Below are 15030 nucleotides of genomic sequence, written 5' to 3' on the forward strand. Positions count from 1 at the left end.
TTTACTTCTCCTCATGACTGGCTCATCTGTAACCCTAAGCTCTCCTTGCGCTATAAAAGGAGAACCGGGGGCCCTTAGACAGGAGGACTCTCAGGACAACAGAACACACACACACACTCACCTTTAGAGCATCAGTGCACACCCAAGAGACTTGGGACCAGCTCCCTCTCTCGCCCGTTTGTACCCCCTACTACAGATCCCGTTGGGCAACACGAGCAGCTCCTCATACTGGACGTAGGGCTTTCCTTGCCCGAACCAGTCTAAACCCCGTGTCTTCCCACGCCACCATCTGACGCCTTACGCGCATAAAAGAAATTTACTAGTCGTAGTCTTGATCCGCTAATCTTGACAACAATAGGAATACTAGGGATGGTCCTTCGCTCAAGTTGCCTCTGGAGATGGTGTTCTCTATAGCTTATGTTTCCGCTGCGTAGATGTTTTACCTTTCTTGAATCAGTCCTGATGGACTTGTACCAGCATGTGCCGAAGAGATGTACTGGATGATTATGATATTTATACTTTGTTGCTACTCTATATTTCTATGTTGGTAGGGATTTGTACTATCTGAGATAGGGATTCGCACGTGATAGCCTTCTTGGGACTATCACCGAGGTGCGTAGGCTTGAATTCTCAAAAATGAGAATTCGGGTCATTTCAGCTGGTATTAGAGTCATACATGACCGTAGGACGATCCCTAGAAATGGACATTAGTCTAGGAATCCTAAACTATCCTTGAACTGAGTATATATATACCTCAATTTTTATAAAACCCCTTGAACAATTATTATTATTATTACCTTGTTTTCTCTAACTTATCTAACTTACTAACAACCCTTAAACAATGTTTTACAGATGACGATCGAGGAGTGGCACCTGTTCACTAGAAACAGAGTGTGGTTCGGAGGCTTTTGCACTCTGCTCAATGAGTGCTTGGAGAGGGCTGGAATCTGCACTCGGAACATGCGCTTTGAGGCCCGCATGAAGGGCATTGTGGACGTTATGCCCATCGAGGTGAAGCTGACTGTACTTGCTAATCCCAAGGTGACTAAGTTTGAGGAGGTCGTGATGCACGCGTTCGATCTGTCAGTGACTGAGGCTCACTAGACCACAGCCAGGAGGGCCATGCATGAGGTGCATGCGTAGCTCCATGACAAGTTGGTTCAGATTCCCTATTGCTGCCTATCCAGGGCCTGCCGAGGGACTCTGAGAGTTCAGCCCATCAGTTCTACAAGGACACTTATGCTGAGCCCGACAAGAAGTTTTGCGTGGCTTCCCACTGCATCCACACTCAGGACTTGACACTGTTTCGGATCGACAAAGAGGTGGAGGTACTTCGTAAGGGATGGGACAACTGCATCGCTGCCAACACAATCCTCGAGGGCAAGGTGCTGGAACTCAAGCGCAGTTTGACTACCCTAGACCAAAGGAACCGTTGCCTGCAGCACAACGTGGACACTGCACTGAACACCCACTATGAGAGGGACTCACTGAGGGTTGCCACGTTGGAGGCAAGAGTTGTTCGGATGGAGGAGCTAAAGGCCAGGGATAAGGTGATAAAGGAGAAGAACGCCTTGCTCAAGGAGAAGGAAGAGCTGACTGATACTTTGGATGCTACACTGATCGCTAAGAACGGGGTCATTGAGCAGCTTCACCACCGTCTACACCGGAACTACTACAACTTGGTCCACCTTGGAGCACGTTGCTACCATGAGAAAAACTTGGCAAAGAGGCTTCAGCTTGGGTGGGAGCACTCAGACCGCAGAAGGATGATAGAGTTGGAGGAGCTGAGTGTGTCAAGAGTATCTTGGCTCCTTAAGTGGGTTTTGGTGAATTAATGATGCAAGCTTAAGTATCTAATAATATTTTAAGTGCATAAGCAGGTTTAAAAGGAATGTTGGACATGGAGCGTTTGTGATTGACCCCTCAAAAGGAAATGAATAGATAAACGGTATACTTTGAAGGCTAAAATTATTTTTGATTTGAATTTGAGTATAGGAATGCCGCACTATTAAAAGGTGCTCAAGATGACCTAACAAACCTATGAGAGACACCTTTGCACCTGCGCATCACATAGGGATACTTAGATTGGTGCTAGCTTGATAGCTCCGAACTTTTTTGGAGAATCTTTTAGAATATTCCAGAGTTTGCAGAGTTTGAAGGAGTTCCGGAAGTCCAGAGTTTTCCAGAAAGTTTTCCGGAAGAACTCGGAAAATGAGTTTTCGGAAAAAGTTCCAAAAAATTTTGGAACTTAACCCCCAATGGCTAGTTTCAGGGTGAAGGGGTATAAATACCTCCTCACCTCCTCCTATAGTCACTCTCTTGACCTAACTTTGTGTTGAGCTTCTGAATGGCATTCAAGTTGCCCTCTTTACTCCCCTTTGGTATTCTTGGTGAGATTTGGTGGGTATTTAAGGAGGGATTCAAGGGAAGGGAAAGAGAGAGTGCTAGTGAGCTGATTTCCCATCTCTTGAGCATCTTGTTCTTCATCAAGCTGGTGGTTTTGCGTTTGTTACTCTTGGAGCTTCAAGCTCCTAGCTGGCTAGGCGTTGCCCATGGAGCATCAAAGGAGTGTGGCTACCCACAGAAAGTTTGTATTACCCCGATGATTGAGTAAGTGACACTAGCTTGATCTTTGTGGTCGCTAGAGGGAGGAAAGTGGCTTACGAGCGAAAAGCCCACCCTTCGTGGGTTCTCAACAGAGACATAGGCTTCAAGGTGTGAAGCTGAACTCTGGTAAACAAATCCTTGTCTCTTGTGCTTGTTATTCTTAAATTTGTTCATATTCAAGCATAGAACATATTTCTAGGATTTGTGCTCGATCTACATTTTTAGCTAGTTTCCAGATATTCTATCTTGTACCAAAGGCCTAGAATAACCTGTTGCTTAACCTATATGCAGCGATTTACATTTCAGTAAGTATTTCATAAGATTGTAGTTCAAATCCTCTAATCTCCGGAGAATTCGTAGATTAGAGGATTTACATTTCCCTAAGTTGCGGAATTTTCAGAACAATCTCTAGAAACTCAGAAAGTCACTAATAAAATTGTTTGAAGTTGTAAAAATTTTTAGGTTCGACTATTCACCCCCCTCTAGTCGACATCCTAGATCCTTTCAATTGGTATCAAAGCTTTGGTCTCTGGATTAAAGCCTAACTACTTGGAGTATCGAGATGTCGACGCCGGGAAGTCAAGAGGTGCCTCAAGGAGGTGATGTCTCAAATCCAAATGTAACTCAACAACCCGTGGTGCCACAAGGAGCACAAACAAGTGCTCAAGGAGGAGGTGTTGGTGGAGCAAGCACAAGTGCAAGGAGGCATCAAGAAAGCAAAGATTACTCAGATGACGACTCTGACTATGATGATGCAAGATCAACCCCACACTTTGGGATGTTGTTGAAGTAGGCATAACCTTTCCATCTGAAGATGCCACTCTCACACAAGACCAAGGATTTGATATTCAACGCAACTATCAAGCTTTGCATCTTCTCAAGAGCTCATTGTGTGCAGAAGAATTTGATAAGGTTGATGGGTTACAATCTGCCAAGAAAGTGTGGGACACTCTCTTCATTAACCATCAAGGAACAAGAAGGGTTACAGAAGGAAGGATAAGAGTCTTGGAAAGTGAACTCAACCGCTTCATCATTAGGGAAAATGAAACTCCACAAGAGATGTACAATAGATTGAACAAGATCATTAATAAAATAAGATCTCTTGGAAGTGACAAGTGTAGAAGAAGAGAGGTGGTTGACAAGATTCTCTTAGCCTACATGGCTAGAGATGTTCAACTCCCTATCTTGATTAGGGAGAAGCGAGGATTCAAGAAATTCACTCCGGCGGATATGATTGGAAGAATTGAAGAACATCTTATCACCGTCAAGGAATCCAAGCTATTCCAAGAAATGTCCATGATTCATGAGCAAATTTAAAAGAACAATGGGGTAGCACTCAAAGCAAGCCACAAGAACAAAGAGAAGGAAGCAAGCACATTGTCCAAGGCAACTACAAAGAAGGATAGTGATGATAGTGATAGTGAGAGTATGGATGAGGAAGAAATGAATTTGTTCATGAGAAGAATAAGGAAGGTAATGAAGAGGGGTGGTTTCTTTGAGAAGAACAAGGACAAAAACAAGAACAAGAGGAAGTCAAAGAGACCATGCTTTGGATGTGGCAAGGAGGGTCACTTCATTGCAAATTGCCTGGAAGTCAAGATCAAGTGAAATGACTCATCCAAGTTTGACAAGAGCAAGTACAAGAAGAATGTTGGTGAAGCTCACTTGGGTCAAGAGTAGGATTCAAATGAAGAAAGCTTGGACTCCGATGAAGAAGTAGGTTTGGCAACAATGGCTTTTGAAGTGCCAACCTCCATGCCATCCTTGTTTGAAGATCTCACCGATGATGAAGATGACTTCACTCATACTTGCTTCATGGCTAGAGGGCCTAAGGTAGATCCTAAAACACCTTCTCTTGATGATGATGATGTTGATAGTGATAATGAAAAAGTGCTAAAAGGTTTAGGCCAATGTGCTTCTAAAAGAATAATAAAACTAATGATGGAAATAAAGGATAGGGATGAGACTCTTGAGGTGCAAGAAGAGTTATTTAGACTTGAGTGAGAGAAAACCATTGCCCTTTGAGAATTCCCTTGAAAATGAAAAGAAGGGTTTTAAGGTGAAAGAGGACTTGCTTAAGACTAAAATTGACACAATTCTTAGCCTTGAGAAATCTCTTGCTAAAAAGAAGATGAAAGTGGTTTAATAAACTAAGGAACTATCCTTAGCTAAGGACACTAGTGCTAGTTTTAAGAATGAAAAGGTTGTGCTTCAAGAGAACCTCACAAGTTTGAAAGCCATTCACACGGCACTTGAAGCTCAACTCAACTTTCGTAAGAAAAGTACATCATCTAATTCTAATGATGCATCCATGTCCTCTAGTGCCTCTACAAGCAATGGTTGTGCAAGATGCTATAATGTTGATATAAATGCTTGTGCTACTAACATTGCCAAAATGCATGCTATGAAGAAAGAGATTGCTAAGTTATCTAACTCACTTCTCAATGAAGAAAAGAACACCTCCAAAAGGTGTGAGTTCGAAAATCACACAAAGGTTGTGGGTCAAGATACATGAAGAAGTTTGGCTTCAAGGATGGAAAGGGGCTAGGCAAGTATGGTCAAAGAAGGTGGTACATGGTATGAAGCCACTAGGTGCAAGAGTTGATGGTAAGCAACTTGAGTACAATAAGCCAATCAAGTTTCACAACTATCAAGAAAAACAAGCAAAGTCCCATGTCTCTCAAAGCAAGCTCAAGATCTCTCAACCAAAGCAAGTCAAGAAGCCCAAGCCACATGCTTCACAAAATGGATTTTATGCTGGTTATGTGTTGACTTGGGATCACAATGGTAAAGTGATCGCCAAGTACGAGGTAACCGCACCAAGAACACTTTGATCAAAAGAAGTGTGTGGGTGCCCAAGATTCTTGTGACTAACGCTCTAGGACCCAAATTTCTTTGGGTACCTAAAACACAAGTCTAATTTGTTTTGTAAGCTTACTCCGCCAATGGAACAAAATGGGTGATTGATAGTGGATGCACAAATCATATGACCGGTGAGAAAAAGATGTTCTCCTCATGTGAGATGAAGAAAAATCCAAAGGAGAAGATAGTATTTGGTGACAATAGTGAAAGAATCCTTGTTGGTCTAGGTAATGTTGCCATCTCAACCAATCATTCAATTTCCAATGTTTATCTGGTTGAATGTTTGGACTGCAATTTGTTATCCATGTCACAAATTTGTGAGATGGGTTACAATTGTTTGTTCTCTAATGAGGGTGTGACCATCTTTAGAAGAAGCGATGACTCCGTTGCTTTTAAGGGTGAACTAAAGGGAAAGCTTTATCTAGTGGAATTTACCTCGAATAAAGCTCAACATGATAATGCTTAATGGCAAAGTCTAGCTTGAGTTGGCTTTGGCATCGCCGGCTAGCTCATGTTGGGATGAATAATCTTAACAAGCTTCTAAAGAGGGAACACATCCTAGGACTAACAAATGTGCATTTTGAGAAAAATATAATTTGTAGTGCCTGTCATGCCAAGCTCCTCATCTGTCCAAGACTATTCTCACTACCACAGGACCTTAGGAATTATTGCATATGGATATTTTTGGTCCTGTGGCATATGTTAGCATTGGAGGAAACAAGTATGGTTTTTTCATTGTTGATGATTACTCTCGGTATACATGGGTGTTGTTTTTGCATGACAAGAGTGAAGTCCAAGGAATATTTAAGAAATTTGCAACTAGAGCACAAAATGAGTTTGGAGTGAAGATCAAGAGAGTAAGAAGTGATAATGGCACCGAGTTCAAGAACACCAATATGAAGAGTATCTTGACAAGGAAGGCATTGGTCATGAATTCTCCATCCCATATACGCCACAACAAAATGGGATTGTGGAGAGAAAGAATAGAAGTCTTATTAAAGCCACAAGGACAATGCTTGATGAATACAAGACATCGGATCAATTTTGGGCGGAGGCGGTCAACATAGCATGTCATGCTATCAACCGTCTATATCTTCACAAGATGTTTCCCAAGACCACCTACAAACTCTTAACCGGTAAAAAGCCTAACGTGTCTTACTTTAGTGTTTTTGAAAGTAAGTGCTTCATTCTTAACAAGAAGCCCAAAAGCTCTAAGTTTGCACCTAAAGTTGATAAAGATTTTCTTCTTGGTTATGCCTCAAATGCTCATGGCTATCGTGTCTTCAACAAAACCACTGGTTGTGTTGAAGTTGTGTGTGATGTGACATTTGATGAATCTAATGGCTCTCAAGTAGAGCAAGTTGCCTCACATGATGTAGATAATGAAGAACCTCCATCACAAGCTATTGAGAAGATGGCCATAGGAGAAGTCAAGCCTCAAGAGAAGGAAGATGATTGTTGCACAATTCATGGGCCTACAAATCAAGAAATCATTGCGAGCTCCAGAGATTTTGAAAAATCTTGCATAAATTCCACGAGTTTCGAAAATTCCGGAGAAACTTCCAGAAACTCTGCAAGTTTTGGAAATTCCTGACAAACTTTCAAAAATTCCGAAAATATTGATGAAGGTGCACAACATCAAGATGAGAATGAGGATTTGATACAACATCAAGCTTCCAACCCACATCCAAGAGTTCATTAGAGTGTTCAACGTGATCACCCCGTTGACAACATTTTGGGAAGCATCCAAAGAGGGGTAACCACTCGTTCTAGATTAGCAAATTTTTGTGAACATTACTCATTTTTTTCCTCTTTGGAACCTCTTAAGGTAGATGACATGCTGGATGATCCAGATTGGGTGGTGTCCATGCAAGAAGAGTTGAACAACTTCACTCTTAATGAAGTCTAATCCTTAATGGAACGCCCTAAGCAAAATATCACTGGAACAAAATGGTTTTTCGCAACAAGCAAGATGAAAATGGCGTGGTGACACCAGCAAGGCAAGGTTGGTTGCTCAAGGGTTCACTCAAATTGAGGGATTGGATTTTGGAGAAACCTATGCACTAGTGGCAAGACTTGAAGCTATCTAAATATTACTAGCATTTGCTACCCACCATGACTTCAAGCTATATCAAATGGATGTCAAGTGTGCATTCTTAAATGGACCAATCTCCGAAGTGGTTTATGTTGAGAAACTACCAGGCTTTGAAGATCCCAAGTTACCCAACCACGTCTACAAACTCCATAAGGCGCTCTATGGGCTTAAACAAGCTCCAAGAGCATGGTATGAATGCCTTAAATAATTTCTCTCAAGGAAAGACTTTGAAATAGGCAAAGCCAATCCTACACTCTTCACTTGCAAAAGGGATAATGATCTATTTGTATGCCAAATATATGTCAATGACATAATATTTGGTTCTACTAACTAGGTGTGGTGTGATGAGTTTAGTAGGATCATGACTAAGAGATTTGAGATGTCCATGATGGGAGAGTTGAAATTCTTTCTTTATTTTCAAATCAAGCAACTCAAGGATGGCACATTCATTAGTTAAACCAAGTACACTCAAGATATGCTCAAGAAGTTTGAAATGGATAATGCCATGCCCATCAAGACTCCAATGCCAACAATGGACATCTTGATCTAAATGAGGATTGTAAGAGCGTCGATCAAGAGGTATATTGATCTATGATTGGCTCTTTGCTTTACCTTTGTGCATCTAGACCCGATATTATGTTTAGTGTGTGCATGTGTGCAAGGTTTCAAGCTAATCCTAAGGAATGTGCCCATTAAAAGAATCTTAAGATATCTAGTACTGTAACAACTCTGCCTTAATTAGGTGTAATTAAACTTAAACAAGTCAGTAGTCACTAAGTAAAAGAGGTGAAATGTCCATTTTGCCCCTAAAAAGATCTTTTTGGAGTTAAATATAAAACTTGAGTTTTTGGAATTCAGGTTTTTCCTCAACTTTGCAACCTGTTATCTCACAATTCTATATCTAACCTCAAGTCAGACCTTTAATATAAGTTGTAGTCCTTTGAGTGTGTTCCAACTTTGTTACATTGACCTAGGTCCAAATCATAACCAAACCTGCTAAAAAACTTGGTCAAAGTCGTGTAAAACAGTCAACAAAACTCAACAAAAGTCCAGAGCGTGCATCTTGGCGAGCCTGTTCCTCCAAAAATCTGAACTAAACTCAACAAAAGTCCTTAAGGCCTCGTTTGGATCATTGGAATTGAATTCCATCCTAATAATCATAGTTTAGACACAAATTAATTAAGCTAATATAATTGTATGTGGAATATAGTTGTCTATTATAGTTGGTGATATGGGGGAGATACTTATATGCTGCACTTCTACTATAGAGAAGCAAGTCTAAGAGCGTGTTATAAGAATTGAATTCCATTCTAATAACCATAATCTATAGAATCAATTTCCATCTCCCACCCCATGAATTTAAGATAGGCTTATATCTAAACTTTGGAAAGTTGTGGAATGCCACATTCCAACATAAATTAACCTACTCCATTAAATAGATTCCAATTCCTTCAAAATGAAGGGACCCAAACGGGGCCTAATAGAAGTTGGAGTCCTAAGACCAAATAACAATTCCTTTAATAGCACCTTGGTCTGATTCAACTCAGAAGCTATCCAAAATTCATGGCGAAGGCAGCCAAATTCCTCAAATTTCATCAAATCTGCTGAAATGTGCTATGTCCAGAATTTCTAGTTTTTGGCAAACTTTGGCTCGAGTTATCTCCAAATCCATTCAAAATCTAGGCAAACACCTTTAGTAAAGTTTGTACCCGGACCATAGGGCTTCAAGTTTCATAAAGGGATATTCGAACGTTTAGTTTGAAAATTTTAAATAAATGGCCCCCAAAGTTGACCATGTTCCTGCCCTACTTTGCCTTGACGCCAGAGCGCCCCGGCATGTTTGACAGAGCACTGCCTGCCCCGTGGCGTGCCGCCACTGGCAGCTCGCCGGCGCCCTATCCCCGGTGGGGAAGCGACAGGACGGCGAGCCCGACACCCAACCAATGCCGCGACAAGGCCTGACGGAGCTCCCCGCTACCCTAGCGCCGGCCAAGCCCATCTTTTGCCCCTATCGCGCATCCACACCACCAACCGGTGCCCTGCTCACTCGCCAGAAAAGCCTCCACACCGCCGACATCCCGCGCCTCCACCCGTTCACCCAACCAGCACCTCGGCGCTCCACCTTGCTCACCCGACAAACCGGTTGCTCACGCGAAAAATCTCCTGTGGCCAACCACAGCGAGATACGCCCGGAGCTCCACTCCCAGGGCCAATGGCGCCACCGCCCAATCCTCGAGCACCAGCAGCGCCCCTCGCCCCCCCCCCATTCATCCCACCGGCCAGCAAGACCTCCCGGCCGCTCCCCCGGGCCCTATAAAAGGAGTGAAGGAGCCGCCGAAAGAGCCCTCTGCACCTGTCCACTATTTTTCTCCCCACCGCCTCTGTTTCGCACACTGCCACCCACCTTGCCGTGCAGAGCACCCCTCCGCTAGCCAAATCCCCTCGCCACCACACGTTCACACGCCGCTAGTGGCCCCCGAAGCTCTAGCCGCCGTCAGACGACCGCCTGAGGCCGCCCCGCCGCTGAAACGCTTCAAGTCGCTGCGGCCGTGCCCGAGCTCATCACCGCCGCCGCGTTACGACCCTCGCTAGCCATATCCGTCGCCCCAACGTTGCCAAGTCGAGCACAGGTGAGCCCATACGCACCCCCGACCACTTGTCGCCCGACCCCCGCCGGCGAATCGCCGGAATCGGCCGTCGCCCGCCACCATGCGCCGCCGAGGGCACGGGTGTAATCGTGAAAGTTGATTTATGGTTAGAATGTTAAAATCGAGGGTATGGTTGTGATTTATGGAAAGTCTGTAGGGCCCCGATGTAAATGTGTTTCGGTTGATTGATAAAAAATAGCAAAAAATGAAGGAAACTTTGGAAATGCCCAGTAAATCGTAGAAAAATCAGAAAAATGCCAAACCACTTTTGTTGAACTCAGTGAACTGTCTAGTTTCATACAAAAATAAGTTTGTCCATGTTACTATTGTAAATAATATCCTATAGTTTATTTTTTTTCTTAGGCCTTTTAAATCATAGTAAATAGGAGAAAAATGCTAAAAAGGTAAATCATACTCTGTGGTGTATGTTTCAGTGAGTAGAAGCTTAGAAAAATACTTAGGACACTGGAGTAGAACTTGATATCACTGTTTCAACCTTATAATTGAGATCTAGGGTTAAATCTTCCTTTTTGCATAAGTTCTAAACCAGAGCTGGAAAAAATATGAATCCACTTGGAGTAGCTTAGTTTCGAAGTGTAGTTTGTAGGAAAAATATGGGTTGTGGTCAAAATTAGAAAGAAACCTACCTCCCTTATAGAACATGATAAATAGGAGTAAAACATGGGAAATCGATGCCCTTCTCCAAAAATCATGAAAAATTCACCAAAGTCTCTGTAGCCCACCTCCAACATACTGTTAAAATTTCACCCTCAAAATCACTGTAAGTTTTGAGATAAAAATAGTTAAGTGCATGCTACCCTTGGTGGTAAAATACGTTTAATTCTTGATGTGGTAATCCGATGGCTCCCAAAGTTTTACAGTAATTTATTAATTACTTAAGTAAGGTGTTGTAATTTTCTCAGTTCCTTTGTTGCTGTTTGCTTGTGGAACCACTTTTTGGCTAAGAAATCGGTTTAAAGGAATAAAAGAAATATAATCCTAATAAGCTAAATAGGTAATTTTTGGAAGACATAAAAAAACATTCGGAAGTGAATAACTCTCCAAGTGAACCCTGAACAACCCCAAAAACGACCCCCACTTTCTCTATGCAACTCTAAGTTGTAAGAATCTATATATGTACACAATCGCCATCAAGTCAACCTCGAGTTTAAACCGCAACCCACCTTACTTTATGAAGTTGTTGAAAGATAAAACCATGTTTAGGTGAATGTGGCCTAAATACAACTTTCTTTCTAGCAATAAGTCATGCCTTGCATCATTCATGTAAAAGCATGGAGAAATCTAAACTCTTGCATGTACATGTCGTGTAGAAGCTAACATCGCCGACGGAACCTACGAGCTCCACCCTACGTTGGAAGAGGAAACTGTCATGGAGCTACATCACGCGGAAGTTGAGCCCGAGCTAGATCAAGACCTCGAGGAACCACTAACTTTACCTGAAGGCAAGCCCCGGTGCATACTTCCCTGTTTTAAATTGATGCAAATATGTTGATGCTCATGATCGTGCATTTACGTTTATAGGAGTTGATTGAAACCATAGATGCATGAACTTAGTACCTTGTTTGATCACTAGTTGCTAAGGTTGAGTAGTTGTTGTGGTAAATAGGACTCGGTAAAAGTTGAGTAAATTGCCTGTCACTCGAAACTTTTCGGAGTTGTTTGTTTACTTATACGACAACTATAAGGATGACGGACGGGACCGGGAATGGTCCGATGTGGTGGTTTGCCCTGTTTGTCTAGCAATGAACTTGCTAAGGTCGAAATGTGTCGGCGTTCGTGATCAAGTGTTCGAAAGTACTAATCTCATACCTAGTATGGGATAGGGAAGCCTAGTACCTGATTGAACTAGGGCGTGTCATACTGTAACGACCTTGGTTAATCAGCTGAGTTAATCTTAAGACGAGTCCCTAATCCAGCTGACTCAGTTTTTCCTGAGCTTGAGTGCCTAAGGTCCGGTTCTCCGCCCCGACCCCTGAAACAAAAACCAGACCGCCGGTTCCTCTGAGTCCCAAAGACAGTGTTCCTTCCAAATCTTGGAGCTGAAAGAGAACCAGAGACTGACGGGTGGACCCACAACCAGTTTCCCCGGTTCTATCGAGACAAACGTGCTGGAGAAGCATGCGCCCCGCTTCAGAGCTCCCCTGCCGCGTGGCTTGATCTCTCCGACGCGTGCCGCCTCGCCAAGTTGCCGGCCACGACAGGATGGATCAGCGCGCCTTCCTCCCCAATCGCAGTGGAAGCCCATGCAACCCTTTCTGCCTCGCCTCGTCTGGCTCGCACCCTCATCGACCGCACCAAGGTGCCCTGTCGCCGCCGTGGCAGAGTTTTTGCCGCTGCTGGGTCAAACCGCCTCGCACCCCGCACACATCACCTCACCCGGATCCCCGGCTGCAAGCCCCGATGCCTTCCGGTTTTTCCACCTCTCCACAGTCGCGCCGCCCATGAGCTCGCTCCACGACGATACCGCCCCTGCCAACCATGGCTCCGGCAAAGATAGCTCCTTTTTCCGCCGCGCCAATAATGTGCCCCGGCAAGCCACTGTCTGCGCTTGCTCGCGCTGCTGCTCGCCCTGTCACCTCACCTGCTGCAGCCTCGCTTGTAGCACCTTCCTTCCTATCACGCCAGTCAAGTCGCCACCCACAATCCGCCGCTTGACGCGACCAGACTATGCTCGCCTTCGCCAAATCTAAATCCCGGCAAAGCCGCACCTGCGCTGGCCTTGTCTCCAATGCCCAATAACGAAAGACCCTGTCTCCAAGGCTCTGTTCTGCCGCCCATCGCCGCTCAATCACCGCCAAGGCAGAGCACTCTATCCTTTTCTTTCCGGTCTTCGTGCTACTCAAACTCTCTCTTCCGCGCAGCTATAAAAAGGAGTACTAGAGCCCCACCGGCAGTTGTTTTGGTTGAGAGGACGAGGTAGGCCGTGCATGTGTCATGAACTAAAATCTGTGAAACCACCTTGCCTTGGTAAAAGCTCTTCTTCGCTTTAAGGATTTCTAGTTACCTTCTCAGCTTGCGCTCTGGTCAAAACTCCGAGTGCTTTTCCTACCCGATATGTTCTCCTTGGGGTTTCTATCTCACGCTTGTTTTGGTTCTTGGTTCCAGATGGCTGCTCCCGGACACGTGTTTCACAGCGCTGATGGCACTTCTCACTCCACGTGCCTACACTTTGAGGGTTTTCCTGCTATATTGTGGGATACCTTGAGGTGGTTTGGGTACCAGTCCCCGCCTCTGTACGTGGGACGGAAGTACCAGGAGCACGGAGTGTAGAGATGCAATGTGCAAGTGGTTGTACCTCCACCCCCTGTACAGCCCGAGTGGCCCCAGCTCGAGGTCTCGACCTATGGTCACACCCTTGAGGACACCTGGGAGTCGGCTGCCCTGCAGGCCCTCACCCAGTTTTGTTGGTTACACCCGCTTGAGGTCCTTTTGGACCAGATCGGCTTGTTTCCCACCAGGGATCGGCTGGACCCGGCTTGGCTTGACCGCGTGAACAACATGGAGGTGTTGGCAACCTCCCACTCATTGGTCACCCTCTCTACCATGACCAGGTGCATGTCAGCCTTGTACCGGCTGATTGAGCTTCAAGGCCGGGCTATGGCTGTCTTGGCTCAGATAGCCATGGATACCCAGGGGCATTTCAACGCCGCCAAGAGAGACTTAGTGGAGCGGTCATATCAGCTCAACCAGAGAAGCATACAGATCCATGACATGCAGGCCAGGATTTCCGAGCTTGAGGAAGAAGTGACGGACATGGAGACATGATTCAACTGGCCGAAGAAAAGATGGAGGCTGAGATGGAGCTCGCAGTCGCTAATGCCCACTTGGACAAGCACCACGTCGAGCTCGATGCCATCCATGCCCTTGAAATGCTGTTGGATGAGCAAGAAGACCCTGCAGAGGTAGTGGGAGCGTCCAGTATGGACATTGAAGATGGCAACGCCCCTTCTCCGACGCATAGTGTTCCCTCAGTAGGCAACCTAGATAAATTTTAGGTTGAAGACTGTAGGAAGCTAATCTTTTGTTGTACTCCTCGGCAACCTAAGTTTTGGATAGTGATGTAATAGGTTAGCCTTGAGTTGAGTGTTCCTCCTATGTTATGAGAACAGCAATGAAATGATCTTGGTGAAAGCAGTTCTTGTTTTCCCCCTCACTCTTGACTCGACTTTTGACCCTTTGTGACCCGCCTTGGATGCCAAGTTGTGTGAGTTTTTGTGCTAAAAACCGTGCGTAGGTTTCCGTTCTGTGGGTCTGTCCAAAGCTTGGCCGACCCCGAGTCGCAAGGTCGGATGCGCCCGACCCCTCGCGGCAGGTCTCCGCCTCACCCGACCCCTTGTTGCACGGTTTCGTTTCCCCGACCCGAGCACCTAAGGTCGGATATAGTGGAACCCATGGGATACGGTTTTGGCTCGCCTGAGGTTGTGTGCAGGACCGAGCTAGTTGCTAACTAGGATGGCAAGAAGAAGTGTACATCTCATTATTGAGAAATGTTGTTGTGTTGCACTATCGGCAAGAGTCGCATTTAAGGATTTAACATATATGTTCCCGCATAAGTGGAATACTTCTGAGATTATGGAATTAATGGAATGTTGACTCTTGCAGATGGCGCACCGCACCCAATCCGGCTCTGTGCCCAGTGGCAGCGAGCAGAGGCAGGACCTTCCCCTGCCTCCACCCCCACGTTCGCTGGAAGCCATCTTGGCGGCTCAAACTGAGCTGCTAAGGCACATTGTCCAAGGGCAACAGCAGCAGCCCCATGGAGGGAGGGGTCATCAGCAACCTCAAGTTGCTCGCTAT

The sequence above is a fragment of the Setaria italica genome, chromosome V (assembly GCF_000263155.2).
Source record: "Setaria italica strain Yugu1 chromosome V, Setaria_italica_v2.0, whole genome shotgun sequence".
NCBI classification, from domain to species: Eukaryota; Viridiplantae; Streptophyta; class Magnoliopsida; order Poales; family Poaceae; genus Setaria; species Setaria italica.